At 45.9% G+C, this 23051-nt stretch overlaps 1 pseudogene; it reads right to left on the bottom strand.

Annotated features, from left to right (window-relative positions):
• Positions 1 to 22335: 22335 nt before the first annotated feature.
• On the bottom strand, positions 22336 to 22433 carry LOC144580284 (small nucleolar RNA U13; annotated as a pseudogene).
• Between the last annotated feature and the right edge of the window lie 618 nt (positions 22434 to 23051).

Genomic DNA, 23051 nt, shown 5'->3' with positions numbered 1-23051 from the left:
GAGTGGCATTGGTTTTATGTGTTTTAGTTGTCAGTTAATTTTTGTGTTGTTGGATGTGGGGAATATTGTTATTGAGATGGAGTATGTTAGGCGTATATAAAAGTAGAGGTTTATTAGTGTTAATATGGCAATTGTGAGTGGGATAATTAGGTTATTGTTTTTTGTAAGTTCTTGTAAAATAGCTCATTTAGGGGAGAAGCCTGTTAGTGGGGGTAAGCCTCCTAAGGATATTATTATTAGTGGAATTATGGGTATTATTCCTGTTAGTTTATTTCAAGTGTGCGATAGTGATAGGGTTGTTACGTTTGAGTTTAGGTAAAAAATTATGAATGTGGAGATTGTTAGGAAGATATAAATAATAAGGGTTAGAATGGTGATGCTTGGGTTGTAGTATAGCACTGCTATTATTCATCCCATGTGGGTGATTGAGGAGTAGGCTAGAATTCTTCGTAGTTGTGTTTGGTTAAGTCCCCCTCAGCTGCCAACCATAATTGATAGGATTGAGATCATTAGGATAATGTTCATATTTATTGATGGGAAGATTTGAAATATGATTGACAAGGGGGCAAGTTTTTGTCATGTGAGAACAATTATGGCTGGAATTAGGGGGATTCCTTGGGTTACTTCTGGAAGTCAGAAGTGGAGGGGGGCTATTCCTATTTTTATTATTAGGGCAATTAGTATTATTGTGGATAAAATTTGGTTATGGGGTGGGTTGATTGTTCATTGTCCGGAGGTTAAGTTATTAAGAAAAATGGCTACTAGGAGAATTATTGATGCTGTTGCTTGGATTAGGAAGAATTTAGTAGAAGCTTCTGTGGATCGGGGGTTTGTGTTTTTGGCTAAAATTGGTACGATGGCTAATATATTCAGTTCTAGGCCTATTCAGGCTATAAATCAGTGTGAGCTTAGGATTGTAATTGTGGTTCCTGTTAGGATGGTTAAGGAAATAATGAGGTGGGCTGGGGGTTGATATTAGTTCGGGAACGATTTAACCAACATTTTCGGGGTATGGGCCCGATAGCTTATTTAGCTGACCTTACTGTTTAGGATATGGTGTAATAGGTAGCACGGAGAGTTTTGAGTTCTCAGGTATGGGTTCAATTCCTAAAATCCTAGAAATAAGAGGGTTTGAACCTCTATAATTTACTCTACCAAAGTAACTCTTGTCAGACATATTTCTTATGTTTGTGGTGGGATGCCAGATATTAAGATGGACATTGAAATATATCATATGCATAGTGCTAGTGTAAGAGGTAAGAAATTTTTTCATAGGAGGTATATTAGTTGATCATAGTGGAATCGAGGATATGCTGTTCGAATTCATAGGAATAGGGTGGTTAGTAGGAGGGTTTTAGTTATAAAGTTGATTGTGTATGTTTCTGATATGGTTATGTTGAATGATGTTGCTAGGAAGATGGTGGTGGTTAGGGCATTTATTATGATAATATTTATGTATTCTGCTATAAAGAATAGGGCGAATGAGCCTGCGGCATATTCAATATTAAAGCCTGAAACTAGCTCTGATTCACCTTCTGTTAGGTCAAAGGGGGCTCGGTTGGTTTCTGGGATTAAGGGCATGAGCCACTGCACTTGGCCCTCATGCAGTTTATTGAATACTATACTAACAGTAAAAACCAGAAAGGTTGTATCAGTACTGGAAGGACAGTTTCTACTTAATGTGATTGTTTTTTTTTTTTGCCACTGTAAAATCAAAAAATTGTGTGATCATCTGCACTTGCAACTACTGGTAGGCTTAGACACTTGGATTTTAGATCCAGAAACATTCAAACACTTCCTGCTGGGTGGGAGAAGGCTTTAAGGGTCAGAGCTCTTAGCTGATAGCAAGAGAAGCCCATTCAGGCTGAGTTTAAAAACTGAGGCCAGGCACTGTGGCTTATGCCTGTAATCCCAGCACTTAGGGAAGTCGAGGTGGGTGGATCATCTGAGGTCAGGAGTTTGAGACCAGCCTGACCAACATGAGGAAACCCTATCTTACTAAAAATACAAAAATTAGCCATGAATGGTTGCACATGTCTGTAGTCAGAGCTACTTGGGAGGCGGAGGCAAAAAAATTGCTCAAACATGGAAGGCAGGGGTTGCAATGAGCTGAGATTATGCCACTTCACTCCAGCCTGGTGGCAGAGCAAAACTCCATCTCAAGAAAAAAACAAAAGAAAGAAAAGAAAATGAATTCATGGGCAGGTGAGACGTATCGAGGAGACACGAAACTAAAGATGACAGGCAGCCAGCTGGACAGCCACAGCCTCATCAAACCCAAACATGCAGAGGCTGGCCTAGGGGGGTGACACAGAAATTGACAGACATGATGGCTCATGCCTGTAATTTCAGCACTTTAGGAGGCCTAGGTGAGCGGATCACTTGAGACCAGGAATTCAAGACCAGCCTGATCAATATGGTGAAACCCCAACTACGTTCAAAACACAAAATTAGCCAGGCATGGTTGCAGGTGCCTGTAACTCCAGTTACTTGGGAGGCTGAGGCAGGAGAACTGCTTGAGCCTGGGAGACGGAGGTTGCAGTGAGCTGAGATCACACCACTGGACTGAAGTCTGATCAACAGAGTGACTCAGTCTCAAAAAAAAAAAAAAAAGGACACATCAAGACGATTTCTATGCAGAATTGTGAGTGAGTGTCCCTCCTTTTGGGGGTAATGTCAGGAAATTTCCAGAATCTGGGAGTGGGCACCAAGCATGTGGCTGAGAATTCTGGACAGTAGCAACATCCAGATGTACTTAGCAGAGGAATCAGGGATGTGCCTGACTGGGGTATCAACAAAGATGTCAATTCCAGCTGGCTGTTCATGTTGATGCTATATATCCGGTATATAAATTCTCCTGTCAGAAACTCTAGTTAGAAAGGCAAAGAAGAAAAAAAATCGTGCTCCCGTTCCCCGAAGGAAAGGGCAAGAAGGCAGAAAAGTGGAAGGGAACTTCCTGGTGCTGCAGCCTGAATCTCCACTCGTGTTGCTATCTTCCCCACTAGACTCTGTACTTCCAGAAAGGGCTTGAGATGGACACAATGCCAGCCCCTCCCTTCTCTCCAGAAGTATTCCCCAATGCTGACATTCACAGTAATTGCTGATTTCTGTTCCTCTCTCTCTTTTTTTTTTTTTTTTGAGGCTGGTTCTTGCTCAGTTACCCAGGCTGGAGTGCAGTGGTATAAACATGGATCACTGCAGCCTTGACCTCTTGGGCTCAAGTGATCATCTCCCCTCAGCCTCCTGAGTAGCCAGGACTATAGGCGTGCATCACCATTCCCGGCTAATAAAAAAAAACTTTTTTTTTTCTGTAGAGACAGGGTCTTACTATGTTGCCAGGCTGATCCCAAACTCCTGGGCACAAGCGAGCCTCCCTTCTCGGCCTCCCAAAGTGTTTGGTGTTACAGGTGTGAGACACCACACCTGGCCTCTTTCTGTTTCTTTAGAGTAGAGCAGCCCTAGTATGCATCTCCAACTCATAACTGTTTCCCAGCATTGTTATGTCTTTTAAGCCTCTTTCAATTTCCAAGTTTGTTAGCTGGGTGAGTGCTCACACCTGTAATCCTGATGTGATAGGATCATTTAAATTCAGAGGTTTGAGACCGACCTGGACAACACAGGGGGACTCCTGTCTCTACAAAACCTAATTTTTTTTTTTAACTCCAGCCAGGCTGCAGTGCAGTGGTGTGATCTCAGCTCATGGCAACCTTCACCTCCTGGGTTCAAGTCATTCTTCTGCCTTATCCTCTCGAGTAGCTGAGATTACAGGCACATGGGACCATGCCCAGCTAATTTTTATACTTTTCATAGAGCCAGGGTTTCACCGTGTTAGCTTGGCTGTCCTCAAACTCCTGACCTCAGGTGATCTGCCCACTTCAGTCTCTCAAAGTGCAATGATTGTGATCACAGGTGTGAACAGTGCCCAGCAAAAACTAAAATTAAAAAAAATATGCAATCTACAAGTTTTTTCTCTATCCCTTTTCCCTTTTTTTCTTTTTTTTTTTTTATTTGAAAGAGAGTCTTGCTCTGTCACCCAGGCCAGAGTGCAATGGCACAATCTCAGCCCACTGCAACCTCCGACTCCCGGGTTCAAGTGATTCTCTTGCTTCATTCAGCCTCCTGAATAGCTGGAATCACAGGTATTTGCTACCACGCCTGGCTAATTTTTGTATTTTTGGTAGAGATGGGGTTTCTCCATGTTGGTCAGGCTGGTCTCAAACTCCTGACCTTGTGATGTGCCCACCTTGGCCTCCCAATGTGCTGGGATTACAGGCCTGAGCCACCTTGCCTGGCCTATCCCTTTTCCTTTCTATGAATTTTGGAAGACTCCACATTGTTGGGTCTTTCTCAAAGTCTGGATTTCCTTGGTGAAAGTGAACCCATTCTCTGTCTTTTGTATTTGTGGCATATTTGCAGCTGGATTCATGGTCACCCCATTAGATTAGAGTTTGATTATGTTGGCAAAATTCAGTGGGTGATATGATTGATCTCTTAGTGATGAATACTATCCTATTGTCTCTCTTATTTTGTTCATTTTTTAAATTATTTTAAAATTTTTAAATAGGGGTCTCATTTAGTCACCCAGGCTGGAGTGCAGTGACTCCACCATAGCTCACTGAAGCCTCAAATTCCTGGGCTCAAGCAATCCACACACCTCAGCCTCCTGAGTAGCTGAGACCACACACCACCACACCCAACTTTTTTTTCTTTTTTGAGATGAAGTCCCGCTCTGTCGCCCAGGCTGGAGTACGGTGGTGGGATCTCAGCTCATTGCAGGCTGCGCTTCCCAGGTTAATGCAATTCTCCTGCCTCAGCATTCTGAGTAGGTGGAATTGTAGGCACCTGTCACCACACCCAGCTAATTTTCATATTTTTAGTAGGGATGGGCTTTCACCATGTAGGTCAGGCTGGTCTGGAACTCCTGACCTCAAGCGATCTGCCTGCCACAGCCTCTCCAAGTGCTGGGATTACAGATGTGTTCCACCGCACCGCACCTGGCCAATGCCCAGCATTTTCTTTTCTTAGACTGAGTGTTGTTTTGTTACCCAGACTGGAGTTTAGTGGCGCAATCTCAGCTCACTGCAATCTCCACCTCCTGGGTTCAAGCGATTCTGCTGCCTCAGCCTCCTGAGTAGCTGGAATTACAGACACCCACCACCACGGCCAGCTAATTTTTTTATTTATAGTAAAGATGGTGTTTCATCATACTGGCCAGGCTGTTCTTGAACTGACCTAGTAATCCACCCACCTCAGCCTCCCAAAGTCCTGGGATTCCAGGTGTGAGCCACCATGCCTGGTACCTAATTCTTATTCACTGGTCATGGATGGGAGCTATGGAACGTTTTTACAGAATACATGCTGGCCCCATCAGAACATCAGGGTTCAGTCTCCTAAGAGATGTTCCTCTGTTTGTGCTACACACCCAAATAATCCATAACAGTCCACTGTTAGAATATTTCCAGAAATTACAGTGGCTACAGTCTAGATGAAAAAACACTGAAGTAGGAGTCAGCAGACCCCGGGACTCTTTTGACTCAGCCACTAACAACTTCATGTGGACTTGGGGGAAAAAAAGCTGGAGCGACCACACCTGTAATCCCAGCATTTTGGGAGGTTGATGTGGGAGGATTGCTTGAGCCCAGGAGTTTGAGAGCAGCCTGGGCAACATAGCAAGACCCCATCTCTACAAAAAAACTTGAAAAAATTTTCCAGGTGTGGCTGTGTCCCCCTGTAGTCCCAGCTACTCAGGGGGCTAAAGCGGGAGGATCACTGGAGTCCCGGAGGTCAAGACTGTAGTGAGCCAAGATCATGCCATTGCACTCAAGCTTGGGTTTCAAAGTGAAACAAAGCTGGAGCTTTTGTTTTCGCATTTGTAAAAGGTAAATGATACTATCTCCTTCATGGAGTTACTATGAGGATAGAAATACAATTATTTCTTTTCCCTCTTTTTTTAGAAATACAATGAGATAGGCATAGTGGCCAGGTGAGGTGGCTCATGCCTGTGAGCCCAGCACTTTGGGAGGCCGAGGGGGGTGAATCACCTGAGGTCAGAAGTTCAAGACCAGCCTGGCCAACATGGTGAAACCCTGACTCCACTAAAACTACAAAAATCAGCCCAGCGTGGTGGCACGTGCCTACAATCTCAGCTATTCAGGAAGCTGAGGCAGGAGAATTGCTTGAACCCAGGAGGTGGAGGTTGTAGTGTGCCGAGATCGTCCCACTGCACTCCAGCCTGGAAGACAGAGCAAGACTCCATCTCAAAACCAAAACAAAACAAAACAAAACCCGGTGTGGTGGCTCATGCCTGTAATCTCAGCACTTTGGGAGGCCGAGGTGAATGGATCACCTGAGGTCAGGAGTTCAAGACCAGCCTGACCAACATGCAGAAACCCTATCTCTACTAAAAATACAAAATTAGCCAAACATGGTGGCGCGTGCCTGTAATCCCAGCTACTTGGGAGGCTGAGGCAGGGGAACTGCTTCAACCTGGGAAGCAGAGGTTGCAGTGAGCCGAGATTGCACGCCAGCATAAACAACAAGAAGGAAACTCCATCTCAAAAGTAAAAATAATAGATAGGCACAGTGCACAAGACAATGTCAGGTGACACCTGTGCCACAACTTAATACCACTTTGAGTCTGGACAGACAACATAGGTCTCTGTGCCTCAGTTTTTCCACCTGTCAGATAGGAATCATATGAGGATACTCTCCTAAGATGATGCTCAAGGCTAAATAATGTTACCCACGAACGAGCCTAGACAAGGACCTCCTGCATTTTAAACACTCTTCCCTTTTGGCTGTTGTCCTTACTGTTATTATTTTACTAACTAAAGTGCTTTCTAGCCTGCAAAAAAAGGATCTGAAGTTTGTGAGCAAGACCGTTACTCTTTACCAACTGATTAATAACCCCAATTTTTCTTTTTCTTTTCTTTCTTGGTTTTTTTTTTTTCTTTTTTTTTTTGGTCTGGGAGAAAGAGGTGGAAAGGCAACTTTCCATATACATTTATATATATATGTACATATATATGTTTGTATGTGCATATATATATACATATAATTTCATTTTAGGTTTTGGGGTACATGTGAAGAACATGCAATATTGTTGCATAGGTACATATGTGGCAATGTGGTTTGCTGCCTTCCTCCCCATCACCTATATCTGGCATTTCTCCCCATGTTATCCCTCCCCAACTCCCCACCCCATGCTGTCCCTCCCCTAGTTTCCCACCACAGACCCCAGGGTATCATGTTTCCCTCCCTGTGCCCATGTGTTCTCATTGTTCAACACCCACCTATAAGTAAGAACATGCAGTGTTTGATTTCCTGTTCTTGTGTCAGTTTGGTAAGAATGATGGTTTCCAGGTTCATCCATGTCCCTACAAAGGACACAAACTCATCGTTTTTTATGGCTGCATAGTATTCCATGTTGTCACAATTTCCCTGTCGAGTCTACCATAGATGGGCATTTGGGTTGTTTCCAAGACTTCATTATTGTAAAGAGTGCAAAAATTAACATTCGTGTGCATGTGTCCTTATAGTAGAACGACTTATAATCCTTTGGATATATACCCAGTAATGGAATTGCTGGGTCAAATGGAATTTCTATTTCTACGTCCTTGAGGTATCGCCAGTCTTCCACAATGGTTGAACTAATTTACACTCCCACCAACAGTGTAAAAGTGTTTCTATTTCTCCACATTTTCTCCGGCATCTGTTGTCTCCAGGTTTTTTAATGATTGCCATTCTAATTGACATGAGATGGTGTCTCAATGTAGTTTTGATTTGCATTTCTCTAATGACCAATGATGATGAAGATTTTTCATATGTTTGTTGGCCTCATGTATGTCTTCTTTTGTAAAGTGTCTGTTCATATCTTTCACTCACTTTTGAATGGGCTTGTTTGTTTCTTGTAAATCTGTTTTAGTTCTTTGTAGATTCTGGTTATTAGCCCTTTATCAGATGGGTAGATTACAAAAATTTTTTCCCATTCTGTTGGTTTTCAGTTCACCCTAATGATGGTTTCTTTTGCTGTGCAGAAGCTGTGGAGTTTGATTAGGTCCCATTTGTCTATTTTGTCTTTTGTTGCCAAAGCTTTTGGTGTTTTAGTCATGAAGTCCTTGCCTATGCCTATATCCTGAATGGTTTTGCGTAGGGTTTCTTCTAGGATTTTTATGGTGTTAGGTCTTATGTTTAAGTCTTTAATCCATCTGGTGTTAATTTCAGTGTAAGGTGTCAGGAAGAGGTCTACTTTCTGCTTTCTGCATGGGACTAGCCAGTTTTCTCAACACCATTCATTAAACAGGGAATCCTTTTCCCATTGCTTATTTTTGTGAGGTTTGTCAAAGATCAGATGGTTGTAGATGTGTGGCCTTGCCTCTGAGGCCTCTGTTCTGTTCCATTGGTCTATATCTCTGTTATGGTACCAGTACCATGCTCTTTTGATTACTGTAGGCTTGTAGTATAGTTTGAAGTCAGGTGGTGTGATGCCTCCAGCTTTGTTCTTTTTGCCTAGATTTGACTTTGCTATGTGGGATCTCTTTTGGTTTTATATGAAGTTTAAGGTGGTTTTTTTCCTGTTCTGCGAAGAAGGCCATTGGTGGCTTGATAGGGATAGTGTTGAATCTATAGATTACTTTGGGCAGTATGGCCATTTTCATGATACTGAATCTTCCTAATGAATACCATGGAATGTTTCTCCATCTGTTTGTGTCCTCTCTTATTTTGTTGAGCAGTGGTTTGTAGGTCTCCTTGAAGAGGTCTTTAAATTTGTTGTTACTTTTATTCCTAGGCATTTTATTCTCTTGGTAGCAATTGTGAATGGCAGTTCATTCTTGATTTGGCTCTCTTTAAGTCTGTTATTGGCGTATAGGAATGCTTGTGATTTTTGTGCATTAATTTTTTATCCTGAGACTTTGCTGAAGTTGCTTATCAGTTTCAGGAGACTGTGGGCTGAGACGATGGGGTCTTCTAGATATACAATCATGTCGTCTGCAAAGAGAGAAAATTTGACTTCCTCCTTTCCTATTTGAATACGGTTAATTTTTTTTTCCTTGCCTAATTGCTCTGGGTAGAACTTCCAGTACTATGTTGAATAGGAGTGATGAGAGAGGACATCCTTGTCTAGTGCCAGATTTCAAAGGGAATGCTTCCAGTTTTTGCCTATTCATTGTGATACTGGCTGTGAGTTTGTCATAAATAGCTTTTATTATTTTGAGATAAGTTCTGTCAATACCTAGTTTATTGAGAGTTTTGCCTTCTCTGCATCTATGAGATAATCCTGTGGTTTTTGTGTTTGGTTCTGTTTATGTGGAGAATTATGTTTATAGACTTGTGTATGGTGAACCAGCCTTACATTCCAGGATGAATTTTCTTTTCTTTTCTTTTTCTTTTTTTTTTTTTTTTTTTTTTTTTTTTTTGAGACAGAGTCTCACTCCCCCTCCAAGTCTCAAGTTATTCTCCTGCTCGGTCTCATGAGTAACTGAGATTACAGGCACCTACCACTAGGCCTGACTAATTTTTGTATTTTTTTTTTTTCATAGATACGGGGTTTCACCATGTTAGCCAGGCTGGTTTCAAACTCCTGATCTCAGGTAATCCACCCATGTCAGTCCCCCAAAGTGCTGGGATTATGGGCATGTGCCACCACCCCATCGCATAACCCCAGTTTTTTTTTTACCAACTTTGATTACAGAAATTGGCATGACTCCCAGATTCCCATAATGCAAATTTTCCTTCCAATTATAACTGCTAGTTTGTTTTCATTTAAGAAAAACAAAACAAGACAAACAAAAATTGAAATGCTGGTCATTTCTGTGGACAAAAAGATAAGAATGGCCGGATGCGGTGGCTGATGCCTGCAATTCCAGCAATTTGAGAGGCTGAGGTGGGCAGATCACTTGAAGCCAGCAGTTCGAGACCAGCCTGACCAACACGGTGAAGTCCCCTCTCTACTAAAAATATAAAAATGAGCAAGGCAGGGTGGCATGTGCCTGTAGTTCCATCTACTCAGGAGGCTGAGGCAGGAGAATCGCCCAACCCAGGAGGCGGAGGTTGCAATGAACAAAGATCATGCCACTGCACTCCAGCCTGGGAAACAAGATCAGAGCGCCATCTCAAAAAACAAAAACATGTAATGTGACTGCTATTTTCTTGTTATAATCAGAGTTCATGTGGAAAAGCTAAGCAATATGAAAAAATACAGAGTTAAAGTTATAAAAAATTACCCCACATTGGATCAGCAAACTTTTTTTTTCTCTTGAGACAGACTAGGTCTTGCTATCACCCAGCCGGGGGGCAGTGGCACAATCACAGATGCCTGCATCCTCGACCTCCTGGGCTCACTCTGTTCTCCTGCCTCCCAAGGAGCTGGGACTACAGGTACATACCCCTACACCAAGCTATTTTTTTTTATTTTTTTGTAGAGGTGAAGTCTCACTGTATTGCCCGGGCTGGTCTTGAACCCTTGACCTCGAGCGATCCTCCCACCTCAGCCTTCCAAAGTGCTTGGATTACAGGCATGACCTTATCTGGAGACTGGGTCTTTACAGAGGTTATCAAGTTAAAATGGGTCATGATGGTGGGGCCCTGATCCCATATAACTGGTGTCCTTACTAAAAGGGAAATTTGTTGCCAGTAAAAGAAAAAGAAAGAGTAAAATATTTTTTTTTGAGACAGTCTTGTTCTGTTACCCAGGCTTGAGTGTAGTGATGTGATCATAGCTCAATGCAGCATCAATCTCCTGGGTTCAAATGATCCTCTCACCTCAGCTTCCTGAGTAGCTGGGACTACAGGTGTGTTCCACCATGCCCAGCTAATTTTCTATATTTTATGTATAGATGGTATCTCACTATGTTTCCCAGGCTAAACTTGAACTTCTAGGCTCAAGCAATCCTGTCTCGGCCTCCCAAAGTGCTGGGATTATAGGTGTGAGCCACTGTGCCTGCCCAAAAATAAATTTTCACACAGAGACAGACATGCTTAGAAGGACAATGACCACTATAAGTCAAGGGATGCCTGCTGTCCCAGAGCCTCCAGAGAGAGCCTGGCCTGCAGACACCAGCTACACTTCCGGCCTCCCAATTGGGAGACAACAAATTTTTATTATATGTATTGATTTATTGAAACAGGGTCTCGCTCTGTCGCCCAGGCTGGAGTGCAGTGGCATGACCTCAGCTCACTGCAGCCTCATTCTCCCTGGTTCAAGAAATCCTCCCACCTCAGCCTCCGGAGTAGCTTGAGATCACAGGAACATGCAACCATGCCTGGCTAATTTTTTTTTCTGAGATAGATTCTTGCTCTGTCCCTCAGTCTGTAATAAATTGGTGTGATCTCAGCTTACTGCAACCTCCACCTTCTGGGATCAAGCATTTCTCCTGCCTCAGCCTCCTGAGTACCTAGGATTACAGATGCGCACCACCACACCCAGCTAATTTTTGTATTTTTCATAGAGAGGGTTTCACCATGTTGGCCACGCTGGTCTCGAACTCCTGACATCATGATTTGCCTACCTCAGCCTCCCAAAGTCATAGAATTACAGGTGTTGGCCACCACTCCCGGCCTTGTATTCTTTCAGTAGAGATGGGGTTTCATGCTATTGGCCTGGCCAGTCTCGAACTCCTTACTTCAAGATATCCTCTCATCCTCCCCAAAGTAAAGGGATTACAGACATGAGCCATCATGCCCTTGGTCATTCATGAATGTGTAATTAGGTTTTGTCCAAAATCAGAGGCTCATGCCTGTAATTCCAGCACTTTGGAAGGCTGAGAAGGGAGGGTCCCTTGATGCCCAAAGTTTGAGGACAGCCTGGCCAACATGGTGAGGTCCCATCTCCACACACACACAAATATTAGTTGAGCATGGTGGCATGCACCTGTAATCCCAACTACTCAGGAGGCTTAGGTGATAGGATTGCTTGAGCATGGGAATAAGAGGCTGCAGTGAGCTATGATTGTACCACTGCACTGTAACCTGGACAACACAGGAAGTCCCTCTCTGTCTCTAAAAAAAAAAGGTGTTGTTTGATTTTGTGTTTCTGTTGTTGTTACTGTTGTTTTTTGAGATGGAGTCTCAAAAACTTGTTTAGTTGAGATGGGGTTTCACCATGTTGGCCAGGCTGGTCTGAAACTCCTGACCTCAGGACATCCACCCACCTTGGCCTCCCCAAGTGCTAGAATTACAGATGTGGGTCACTGAGCCCAGTCGATTTCATGTTTTGGCTGGGTCGGGTCTGGTAGGTGTATGGTTAATAAACCAGGTCTTAATTTTTCTAGGCTACCGGGGGCTTGGGCACGCACTGACAACAATGTCGTGGGTGGTGACATTGGCTTCAAACGTGGATGAAAACAAGATCTGGTCTCCTTTTTTTACCCAGACGGTGTTGGCCAGCTGACCTAGGAGATAAAAGAACTGGTATATGAGGCCATGTGTACATCCTGGGAAAGGTGATGCCAACTGCTGGGACCCCAGCCCCCTGCCACCAACCAGCCCATCCTGCCAGTGGCTCTTCCATGTTTGTTACAGCTTTTGAGAGGTTCACTATTCAAAGTAGGATGAACTGAGGGAAGTCCAGGACTGGGGCACAATTCTGTTAAACATGATAAGGAATCATGTGGGTTTTCAAGAAAACCCACAGCCAGACATGGTGGTTCACACCTGTAATCCCAGCACTTTAGGAAACCTAGGTGAAAGGATCACTGGAGGTCAGGAGTTCGAGGCCATCATGACCAACATAGTGAAATCCCATCTCTACTAAAAATACATAAATTAGCCAGGTGTGGTGGCATATGCTTGTAGTCCAGCTACTCGAGAGACTGAGGGCTGAGAATCCTGGGAAGTGGAGGTTGCAGTGAGTAGAGACCACACCATCGTACTCCATCCTGGGTGACAGAGTGAGACTCCATCTAAAAAATAAATAAATAAATAAAGTGAGAAAACCAGGCATGGGGGTGCATGTCTGTAATCCCAGCACTTTGGGAGGCTGAGCTGGACAGATCACTTGAGGTCAGGATTTCAAGATCAGCCTGGCTAACACGGCGAAATATTGTCTCTGCTAAAAATACAAAAATGAACCGGGCATGGTTGCGTGTGCCTGTGATCCAAGCTACTAAGGAGGCTGAGGCAGGAGAATTGCTTGAACCCGGAGGTGCAAATTGCAGTTAGACGAGATTTCACCACTGCACTCCAGCCTGAGGGACAGAGCAAGACTCCTCTTTAAAAAAAAAAATCAGAGAAGACCGAGATATCCGCAGATAATGCACCGTGTCACTTTCCCTGTGCACTTTTCCTGCCTCTTGGTAGACAGTTCCTAACATCACCATGAGATCCTGGTGAAGGAAGGGTAGATACTGAGGTTGCTACAGTTTGATGAACCTTTTTTCCCCAGAGAGAGGTGGTCATCTTCTGTCAGATTCCTTTGAGTGTTTTGCCAACCCCTGCTGTGGGAGGTTTACCCTCAGGGCACTCCTCCATGAAGCCACCAGGTGACGCCATTGCCGTATAAATGAAACAAACTGACCCGACATTAGAAAATGGTGTTCTACTTTCTTTGAGCTGAGTGGGGTGGGTCAAACCTGTAATCCCAGCACTTAGGGAGGCTGAGGTGAATAGATCACTTGAGTCCAGGAGTTCGAGTCCAGCCTGAAAACATGGTGAAACCCTGTCTGTTTTAAAAATACAAAAATTAGCCAGGCATAGTGATACACACCTGTCATCCTAGCTACTCAGGAGGCTGAGACAGCAGAATCGGTTGGGAAGCAGAGGTTGCAGGGAGCCAAGTTCGTGACTCTGCACTCCAGCCTGGGTAACAGAGTGAGACTCCATCTCCAAAAAAAAAAAGTGTTCCTAAGGACTGAGAGGGGAAATTGAGGCATGCAGACTGGAGTTGGGGTGGGGCTTGGTGAGAGAATGGGTTCAAGTAACCTGTGAAGGACTCTCAGAAAGTCAGAGCAACATAAAAATCATTTATTCTACCTCCCACTTTCACATTTTCCAGATATAGAAACCAAAGCTGAGAGGCAGGAGGATATGTATCCCAAAAGCACCACGTTGGTAGGGAGCAGGGTTGCCAGAGAAAACACAGGACATCCAGTCAAGTGAGAGTTTCAAACTCTCAGTGTATGTCTCAAATAATGCACAAGACTTAAACTAAAACTTTATTTACTTTTTGTCTTCAAAGGTAACTGGGCATCTGTATGATGATTTGCTAAGTCTTACAACCCTCGTGAGGGTAAAATGAAGATTAGAAAGATACTTAAACGTAATAAGCAAACATGCAAAATGAGGGCAACTCTTTCCCATTTTGCAGACAAGGGAACTGCACATTAGGGAGGGGACTTGCCCCAAAGCCACCCTCACAATCCTCAGAGTCAGGATTTGAACCCAGTCCTTATTCCAGAGGTCTCAACTTCACTGTTGTGGCCAGGAACAGCTCCCAGTCCCACTCGTGTGTGTGCATGTTCTTTCTTGAATATGACTCTCTCCCCATCGTGTAAGTGGGTGGTTCCCCTCCCTGACATTGATGGACTCCGTCTTCAGCAGGCGCCTCCTGACCCAGCAGACCCCCATGAGCCCAGATCCCTGGGACCCGGTGGCTGTCCTTATCACATTCCTTGACTCCACATCTGAGGATCCAAGTCTGACCCTCTTCAGGATCTGCAGCTGTGTTACAGAAAAGGGGACCCGATCCAGACCACAAGGGAGGGTCCTCGGATCTCCTGTAAGAAGCCATTCAGCATGAGTCTGTAAAGTGAAAGCACAATTGTTTGTTTGTTTGCTTTTTTTGTTGTTTTGTTTTGGTTTTGAGATGGAGTCTTTGTTGCCCAGGCTAGATAGAGAGTAGCGGTGTGATCTTGGCTCAGTACGACCTACGCCTCCCGGGTTCGAGAGATTTTCCTGCTTCAGCCTCCTGAGTAACTGGGATCACAGGTGCATGTCACCACACCTGGCTAATTTTTATATTTCTAGTAGAGATAGCATTTCACCATGTTGGCCAGGCTGATCTAGAACTCTTGACCCCAGGTGATCCACCTGCCTCAGCCTCCCAAAGTGCTGAGATTACAAATGTGAGCCACAGTGTAAGTTTATTCTTTCCTTAAAAAGCAAGTTTTTTAAGAAGATGAAGATGAAATAGCTACTCCATAGAGCAGCCCAGAGGGCGCTGGTGCCCATCTTTAGGGTCATTTCTTCCTGTCATGCTAAATGAGGGCTAGACTATTCATGACTCCCCTTTTATAGATCTTATAGGGAAACTTTCTGATGTTGCCATGGCATTTTTAAACTGTCATGGCGCTGGTGGCAAATGTAGGAGTGAGGATGAGCAGAGGTCACTCTGGTCATCATCTTGGTTTCGGTGGGTCTTGGACTGGCTTCTTTACTGCAGCCTGTTTTACTGACAAGGTCTCTGTGACCTGTATCCTGTGCTGCCTTCCTGTCTCATCCTGTGACTCAGAATGCCTTCACTGCCTGGAAATGAAACCCAGTAGGTCTCAGCCTCCTTTTACGCATCTCCTATTCAAGATGGAGCCGCTGTGGTTCACACCCCTCTGGCAGCTGGGCTCCCTGGGATCTCCTGAGGTTCTGTCCCCTCTGTGCCTAGCTCCTGGGTCCCTCCACCATCGCTGTCTTCCTGAGCCACCTGCCTCTGAGTTTCTTCATCAGCAAGAAGAGGAATCACTTTCAGGTTCAGCTTTTGGGGGAAAAGATGGACCAGGAAGGAAGTAGGGAGGAAGACACAGGCCCTGGTGTGGGCGATGGGGAGGGCAGAGCTGAGTGGGATCTGGCGGGTCTGGCTTTGTTCTTGTCTCTGCGAGTTGCCCATTGTGCAGACCTGCCCCTCTCCTTCCCCATCACATTAGACGGCGGCTCTTCCCTCCAGTGTTCAGATCCCAGGCCCTGGGTCAGATTAATGCCTTTTTCTCCTGCACCCCATCAGTCAGCAGATTTGCTTGGAGTCATCTTGAAAATGCATCCAGCAGCAAGGCCCTGGCTCACTCCTTACTTCTGCCCCAGCCTTTCTCTACTTCCAGCCACAGGAGACCTGTGTGAGCTGAATCCATTGTACCCTCCTCTGCTCAGACCCACAATGCCCCTATTTTCCTCAGTCTGAGCCAAAAGCCCCACTGTGGCCCACCTGGCCCGCCCTGAACTGCCTCATTGCCTCCAGCCTCACCTTCCACCCATCTCCCTCCCTTTCCCACCTACCCCCTTCCCCATCCTCACACCTGCCTGATGTTCACACATCTATCCAGGCATCTGCTTTAGCTGTTCCCTCCACCTGGACCACCCTCATTCCAGAAGACCTTGACCCCTCCAGCACCCCCTGCAGTCAGGGCCACCTCCCTCACCATCGTCCAGCAAGGACATGGCCCACCCATCTCTCTCCTCCAAGCAGCTCCCTTCCTTGGCCTATTCTGGGTTTGTTTTTGCTTTTCCCCAGCACTTCCCACTTCCTAAAGGGCCCTGCAGAAAGCTCCTCGCAGGGGCCAATGGCATTGCTCTCCTTAGACTGCAAGCTCCACAGCAGCACGGGCCACTCCCTGTGGCAGACTCAGTATCTAGTTAGTGCTCGGCATGCAGAAGGTGCTGGACCAGTGTTCAAGAACTACCGAAGAAGGGAGGGAGGAGGGAAGAAGGGAGGGATGGGAAGAAAGGAGGGAGGGGAGGGGTGAAAGGAAGGGAAGGAAAGATAGGAAAGGGGAGGACAGATGGAGGGAAGGAAAGAGTTGAAAGAGGAAGAGAAGGAATGAGGAAGGGAAGGAAGAAGGAAGGAGAGGGGAAAAAAGAGAGGGCAGAAAGAAAGGCAGGAAAGCAGAAGAAAGAAGTAGGGAAGAAAAGCAAGAAAGGTGGGGGAGAGGGAGGGAAGGGGGATGGAGGAAAGGAACTTATTTCCTCTCTAGGCCCAGCTGTCCCAATGTCCATCTGTCACTTGGACTGTTTCTCCAGCCTCCGACATGGCCGCCTCCGGGCACGGTGGCTCACGCCTGTAATCCCAGCACTTTGGGAGATCGAGGCAGGCAGATCTCCTGAGGTAAGATGTTCAAAACCAGCCTGGCCAAAATGGCAAAATGATCTCTCTATTAAAAACACAAAGATTAGCTGAGCATGGTGGCAGGCAACTATAATCCCAGCTACTCTAGAATCTCAGGCAGGAGAATCATTTGAACACGGGAGGCAGAAGTTACAGTGAGTTGAGATCGCACCACTGCACTCCAGCCTGGTAACAGAGCAAGACTCCCTCAAAAAACAAAAAAAAACCTTCTCCAGGCAGCTGCCTTCTGATAATGCCCCCCTTACCTGGTGAAGCACGGGAGATGCCGGACTCCTGCCTGACCCTAAAGTGCCGAGTGACCCTGCCCACGTACTCCTCTGGCCACACTGAGTGTCCTGAGTCATGCTGCTCCCTGTGCCTGGGTTTTCTCTGCCCCCTCTCTCAAACCCTTCCCTCCCTCTTCCTGGCCCCATCTCCTCATCCTCTGCCTGCCCAGCACCTACCTCCTGGTCATTTAAGGTGTAGCCCAGTCTGTAATCCCAGCACATTATGAGGCCAGGGCCAGAGGATCACTTCAGCCCAAGAGCTTAAGGCCAACATGGGAAACATAGTGAGACCCCCTGACTTTACCAACAATTTGAAAGAAAGAAAGAAAGATGTAGCTCAGGCATTACACCACCTCCAGGTAGACTTCCTGATGGCACCATACCCAGGTGGGCTCAGGGGCAGCCTCTGTTCTCTGGGCATCAGAAGCTGCCTCCCCAGGGCAGTGGTCCCAGGTCAGTTCCTGCAGGAGTTCAGGCACGGGATGATGGTAGATGGATCAGGACTGAGGGTCAGAGATGCAGAGAGGAAGACAGCTTTGGTATGCAGTTGTGGGATCAGTGGGATTCACTGCAGGGTTACTGTCAGGGTGCAGGGGAAAATTCTGGACCAGCCGTGTGTTCATCTCTCTTTTCCCTCCAACCCCAGGAGAGCAAATGAGGCAGAAGGACTTGTGGGCCCAGCTCACCAGCTCCATCCTCAGGAACTCGAGGATCATCAAGTTTCATGGCTGTGAGGGAGCCTTTCTGGACAGAGTCCTGGTCATCCGAGGCCAGGAGCTGGGTGCCTTGTGGACCTCTGGCCTCTTCTCCGTGTTGCTGGTGTCCTTCCAAGCGTCTACCTTTCTGGTAATGTCACTAATCTCTATGCCGAGCATGGGGAAGGAGTGTGGGGCTCAGGAGGTGAGGCAGGTGGAGCCTCCCAGATCCTACCACCCTGTCCATCAAAACCCACACATTCTGAATCCTGTTTTCTCAGGGTTCCTGCTGTCTTCTGTGTGAATGAATGAATCACATCATTCTGGTGAAAGTGGCAGCGGCCGGTGAGGTCTGCTTTTCTTAGAGTTCCAGGCTTCCACTGATGTGGGGAGGAGGGTTCAGGTGCAGACAGGCTGCAGAGGTAGAATCCGAGGTCTGAGTGGCTTTCCTGCTGCTGGCCAGCAAATCTCCACAGCCACCCTGTCACTGACGTGATCCTTGCCCTGCCATTCTGTCATTTATTTCCTATGTCTTTCAGAACACTCTTTCTAAAGCACAGTTTTCAGAAGAATTTAAACATTTTGATGCATAGGTCGGGCACAGTGACTCACGCCTGCCATCCCATCTCTTTGGGAGACTGAGGTGGCTTGAACCCGGTTGGTGGAGATTGCAGTGAGCTGAGATTGTGCCACTTCACTTCAGCCTGGGCGATGGAGCAAGACTTTGTGTCAAAAACAAATCAAATCTAAACAAAAGGGAACCAATACCTAGGGCCCTCCCATGCTGCTCTCCCCAGGAGTCCCCAGGCTCAGCCCTCACGTCTATCACCTTCACCACCACAAGAGCACCCTTGCTCATGAGAATGCACTCTAACCTGCACCTGATTTCTCTTTACTTTTTTATTTTTGATGACAGAGTCTTGCTCTGTTCCCCAGGCTGGAGTGCAGTGATGAAATGTTGGCTCACTGCAACCTCCATTTCCCAAGTTCAAGCAATCCTCCCACCTCACCCTCCTGAGTTGCTAAGATTACAGGCAGGTGCCACCACACCTGGGTCTTTTTTTTTTTGTACTTTTAGTAGAGATGGCATTTCACCATGTTGGCCAGGCTGGTCTTGAATTCCTAACTTCAAGGGATCCATCCACCTCAGCCTCCCAAAGTGCTGAGATTACAGGTGTGAGCCACTGCACCTGGCCGTACCCACTTTAGTATTTATTCTTCACAACGCTCTCACCTGATGTGCTGTTTGTGTTTATGGTTTCTTCATGGATTGCCTGTCTCTTTCCTCCTCATTAGAACGATGGATCCATTAAGACAGCAGCAACTTTGTTTTGCTCATTGCTGTTTCCCCAGAGCCCGGAACTCTGCCAGGTATATAATAACCAGGCAGTAGTTATTCATAGAATGAATGAATGGAAGAATGAATAAGTGGCCGGGTACTGTGTCTCATGCCTGTAATCCCAGCACTTTGGGAGGCTGAGGTGGGTGGATTGCCTAAGGTCAGGAGTTTGAGACCTGCCTGGACAACATGGTGAAACCCCATCACTACGGAAAAAAAAAAAAGGTAGCTAGGAATGGTGATGCACGCCTGTACTCCCAGCTACTCAGGAGGCTGAGGCAGGAAAATTGCCTGCACCCAGGAGGTGGAGGTTGCAGTGAGTCAAGATTATGTCATTGCACTGTAGCCTGGCAGAAAGAGAGAGACTGTCTCAGAAATAAATGAAAATAATTTTAAAAAACAGAATGAAAGACCAGAAGGCCTAGATAGAAGAAATAAGTTACAGTAATCCATAGCGCACAAGGGAAACTATAGTGAATGAGAATTTATTTGAATATTTCAAGATAGCCAGAAGAGAAGGATTTGATAAATATTTGAGGTGATGACTGTCTGTTACCCTGATTTGATCATTACATACTGTCTACAGCTGGGGTCCCCAACCCTCCTGGCCATGGATCAGTACCAGTCTGTAGCCTTTTTTTTTTTTCTTTTTTTTGAGACAGAGTCTCACTCTGTGCAGCAGTGTGATCTCAGGTAAATGTCACCTCCACCTCCGAGGTTCAAGCAATTCTCTTGCCTCAGCCTCCTGAGTAGCTGGGATTACAGGCATGTACCACCACACCTGGCTAATTTTTGTATTTTTAGTAGAGACAGGGTTTCACCATGTTGGCCAGGCTGGTCCCAAACTCCTTACTTCAGGTGATTCGCCCTCCTCATTCTCCCAAAGTGCTGGGATTACAAGTGTGAGCCATTGCACCTGGGCTTCTTTTGGTTGTTGTTGTTGTTTTGACACGAAGGTTTGCTTTTGTTGCCCAGGCTGGAATGCGATGGCGTGATCTTGTCTCTCTGCAACCTCTGTCTCCCAGATTCAAGTGACTTTCCTGCCTCAGACTCTCAAGTAGCTGGGATTACAGGTATGAGCCACCATGCCTGGCTCCTTTCTCTCTACTAGAAATACAAAAATTTGTATTTCTAGTAGAGACAGGGTGTCTCTACATTGGTCAGGTTGGTCTCGAACTCTCGACCTCAGGTAATCCACCTGCCTCAGTCTCCCAAAGTGCTGGGATTACAGGTGTGAGCCACCGCGCCTGGCTTCCTTGTTAGAAGCTGGGCAGACAGCACAGCAGGTGAGCAGCGGGTGGGCGAGGGAGGTTTCATCTGTGTTCACAGCCACTCCTTATTGCTGGCATCACCACCTGAGCTCCACTTCCTGTCAGATCGGTGGCATTGTTAGAGTCTCATAGGAGCGCAAACCCTACTGTAAGTAGTACATTCGAGAGAGCTGGACAGTGAGATTCTTATGAGAATCCCATGCCTGTTGATCTGTCACTTGTCTCCCATCACCCCCAGAAGGGACCATCTAGTTTCAGGAAAACAAGCTCAGGGCTCCCACTAATTCTACGTTATGGTGAGTTGTGTAAGTATTTTATTATATATTACAATGTAATAATAATAGGAGTAGGCCAGGCACAGTGGCTCATGCCAGCTATCCTAGCACTTTGGAAGTCTGAGGCAGGTGAATCACCTGAGGTCGAGAGTTCAAGACCAGCCTGGCCAACATGGTGAAACACCATCTCTGCTAAAGGTACAAAAACTGGCAATGGTGGCAGGAACCAGTAATCCCAGCTACTTGGGAGGCTGAGGCAGGAGAATTGCTTGAACCCAGGAGCAGAGGTTGCACTGAACCACAATGGTAGCATTTTGAGAGGCTGAAGTGGGCGGATCACCTGAAGTCAGCAGTTCGGGACCAGCCTGGCCCACTGGTGAAACCCGCATGTAATAAAAATACAAAAATTAGCCGAGTGTGGTGGTAGAAGCCTATAAGCTGAGTTACTCGTGAGGCTGAGGCAAAAGCATTGCTTGAACTCAGGAGATGGAGGTTGCAGTGAGCTGAGACCTTGTCCCTGCACTCCAGCCTGGGCAATAGAGCAAGGTTCTGTCTTTAAAAAAAAAAAAAAAAAAAAAAAAAGGCAAGCCAGTTACAATGGCTTATAAAACTTTGAGAGACCAAGGTGGGAAGATCACTTGAGGCTAGGAGTCCCAGGTAAACTGGGCAACATAGCAGGACCTCATCTCTACAAAACATTTTTAAAAAATTAGGCACAGTGACATGTGCCTGTAGTCTCAGCTATTCAGGAGGCTGAGGCAAGAAAATTGCTGGAGCCCAGAAGGTGGAGGCTGCAGTGAGCCGTGCTTGTGCCAGTGCACTCCAGCCTGGGTGACAGAGTGAGACCCTGTCTCTCAAAAATAAAAAAGAATTCAGAGTAAAGTATAAATTGTAAGTTCAAGCATGCCATGTCCCAAATTTTATTCAGAAGTGTTGATGTGTGCCCCAAGAACTCTGCATTCATTTCCCAGTGCTGCCTTAACAAAGTACCCTAAACTGTGTGGCTTCAACCACAGAGATTTATTCTCACAGTTCTGGAGGCCAGGTGTCTAAAATCAAGGGATTATTGATTGATTGTTTTTTTCTGTGAAGGCTGTGAGGGAGGGTCTGTCCCAGGTCTCGCTCATGGATTCTCAGAGCATCCGGAGTTCCTCGGCTTGTAGGTGGTCTTCTGTCTCTGTCTTGACATTGTCTTCCCTTTGTAGGTTTATTTGTCCACACATCCCCTTTTTATAAGAACACAGGCACACGGGATTAGGATTCACCTTCGTTACCTCAGGTTAGCTCAATCACATGTGAAGAGACTGTTTCCAAATGAGGTCACATCCACAGATCCTGCGGCATAGGGCTTCAGTGTCTTTCAGGGAGACACAGGACAACACCTAACGCTATAGATTTGCAAATATTTTTAGTTTGAGTCTCTGGGTTTTATTTTTTCTTTTTTGCATCAGATGGGTGAGGTGATGATATCGTAACAAGTTTTGAGGAAGGCACATATCATAAAACAACCTGAAAACTTAATCGTCATGTTTAGGTTTTGGTTTTTTAATTTTAGTTTTTCTTGAGGCAGGGTCTTGCCACATTACTCAGGCTGGAGGGCAGTGGTGCAATCATGGCTCACTGCAGCCTCGACCTCCTGGGCTCCAGTGATCTTCTCACCTCAGCCTCCCAAAGTGCTAGGATTATAGGAATGAGCCACCACTCCCAGCTGTTCCCTATTTTTTTGTTTGTACGTTGTTCATTTTACTCAAAAACACACCTTTGCAGCTGGGCATCCTGGCTCATGCCTGTAATCTTCAGCACGTTAAGAGGCCCCGAGGCAGGTGGACCACTTGAGGTCAGGAGTTCAAGACCAGCCTGGCCAACATGGTATAACGCTTTCTCTACTGAAAATACAAAAATGAGCTGGAGGTGGTGGTGTGTACCTGTAACCCCGTTGACTAGGGAAGCTTAGGCAGGAGAACCACTTGAACCCTAAAGGCGGAGGTTGCAGTGAGGCAACTTCATACTACTGCACTCCGGACTGAGTGGCAGAGCGAGACTCTCACTCAAGATAAAAACAAAAAACAAAATATACATACATATATACACACACACAGACACTTAATACACACACACACTCACACACACACACACCTTGGCAATCTTTTTATATATCCAC

Source organism: Callithrix jacchus, chromosome 18, assembly GCF_049354715.1.
Source record: "Callithrix jacchus isolate 240 chromosome 18, calJac240_pri, whole genome shotgun sequence".
NCBI classification, from domain to species: Eukaryota; Metazoa; Chordata; class Mammalia; order Primates; family Cebidae; genus Callithrix; species Callithrix jacchus.
This window is presented reverse-complemented; position numbering and strand designations above follow the sequence as displayed.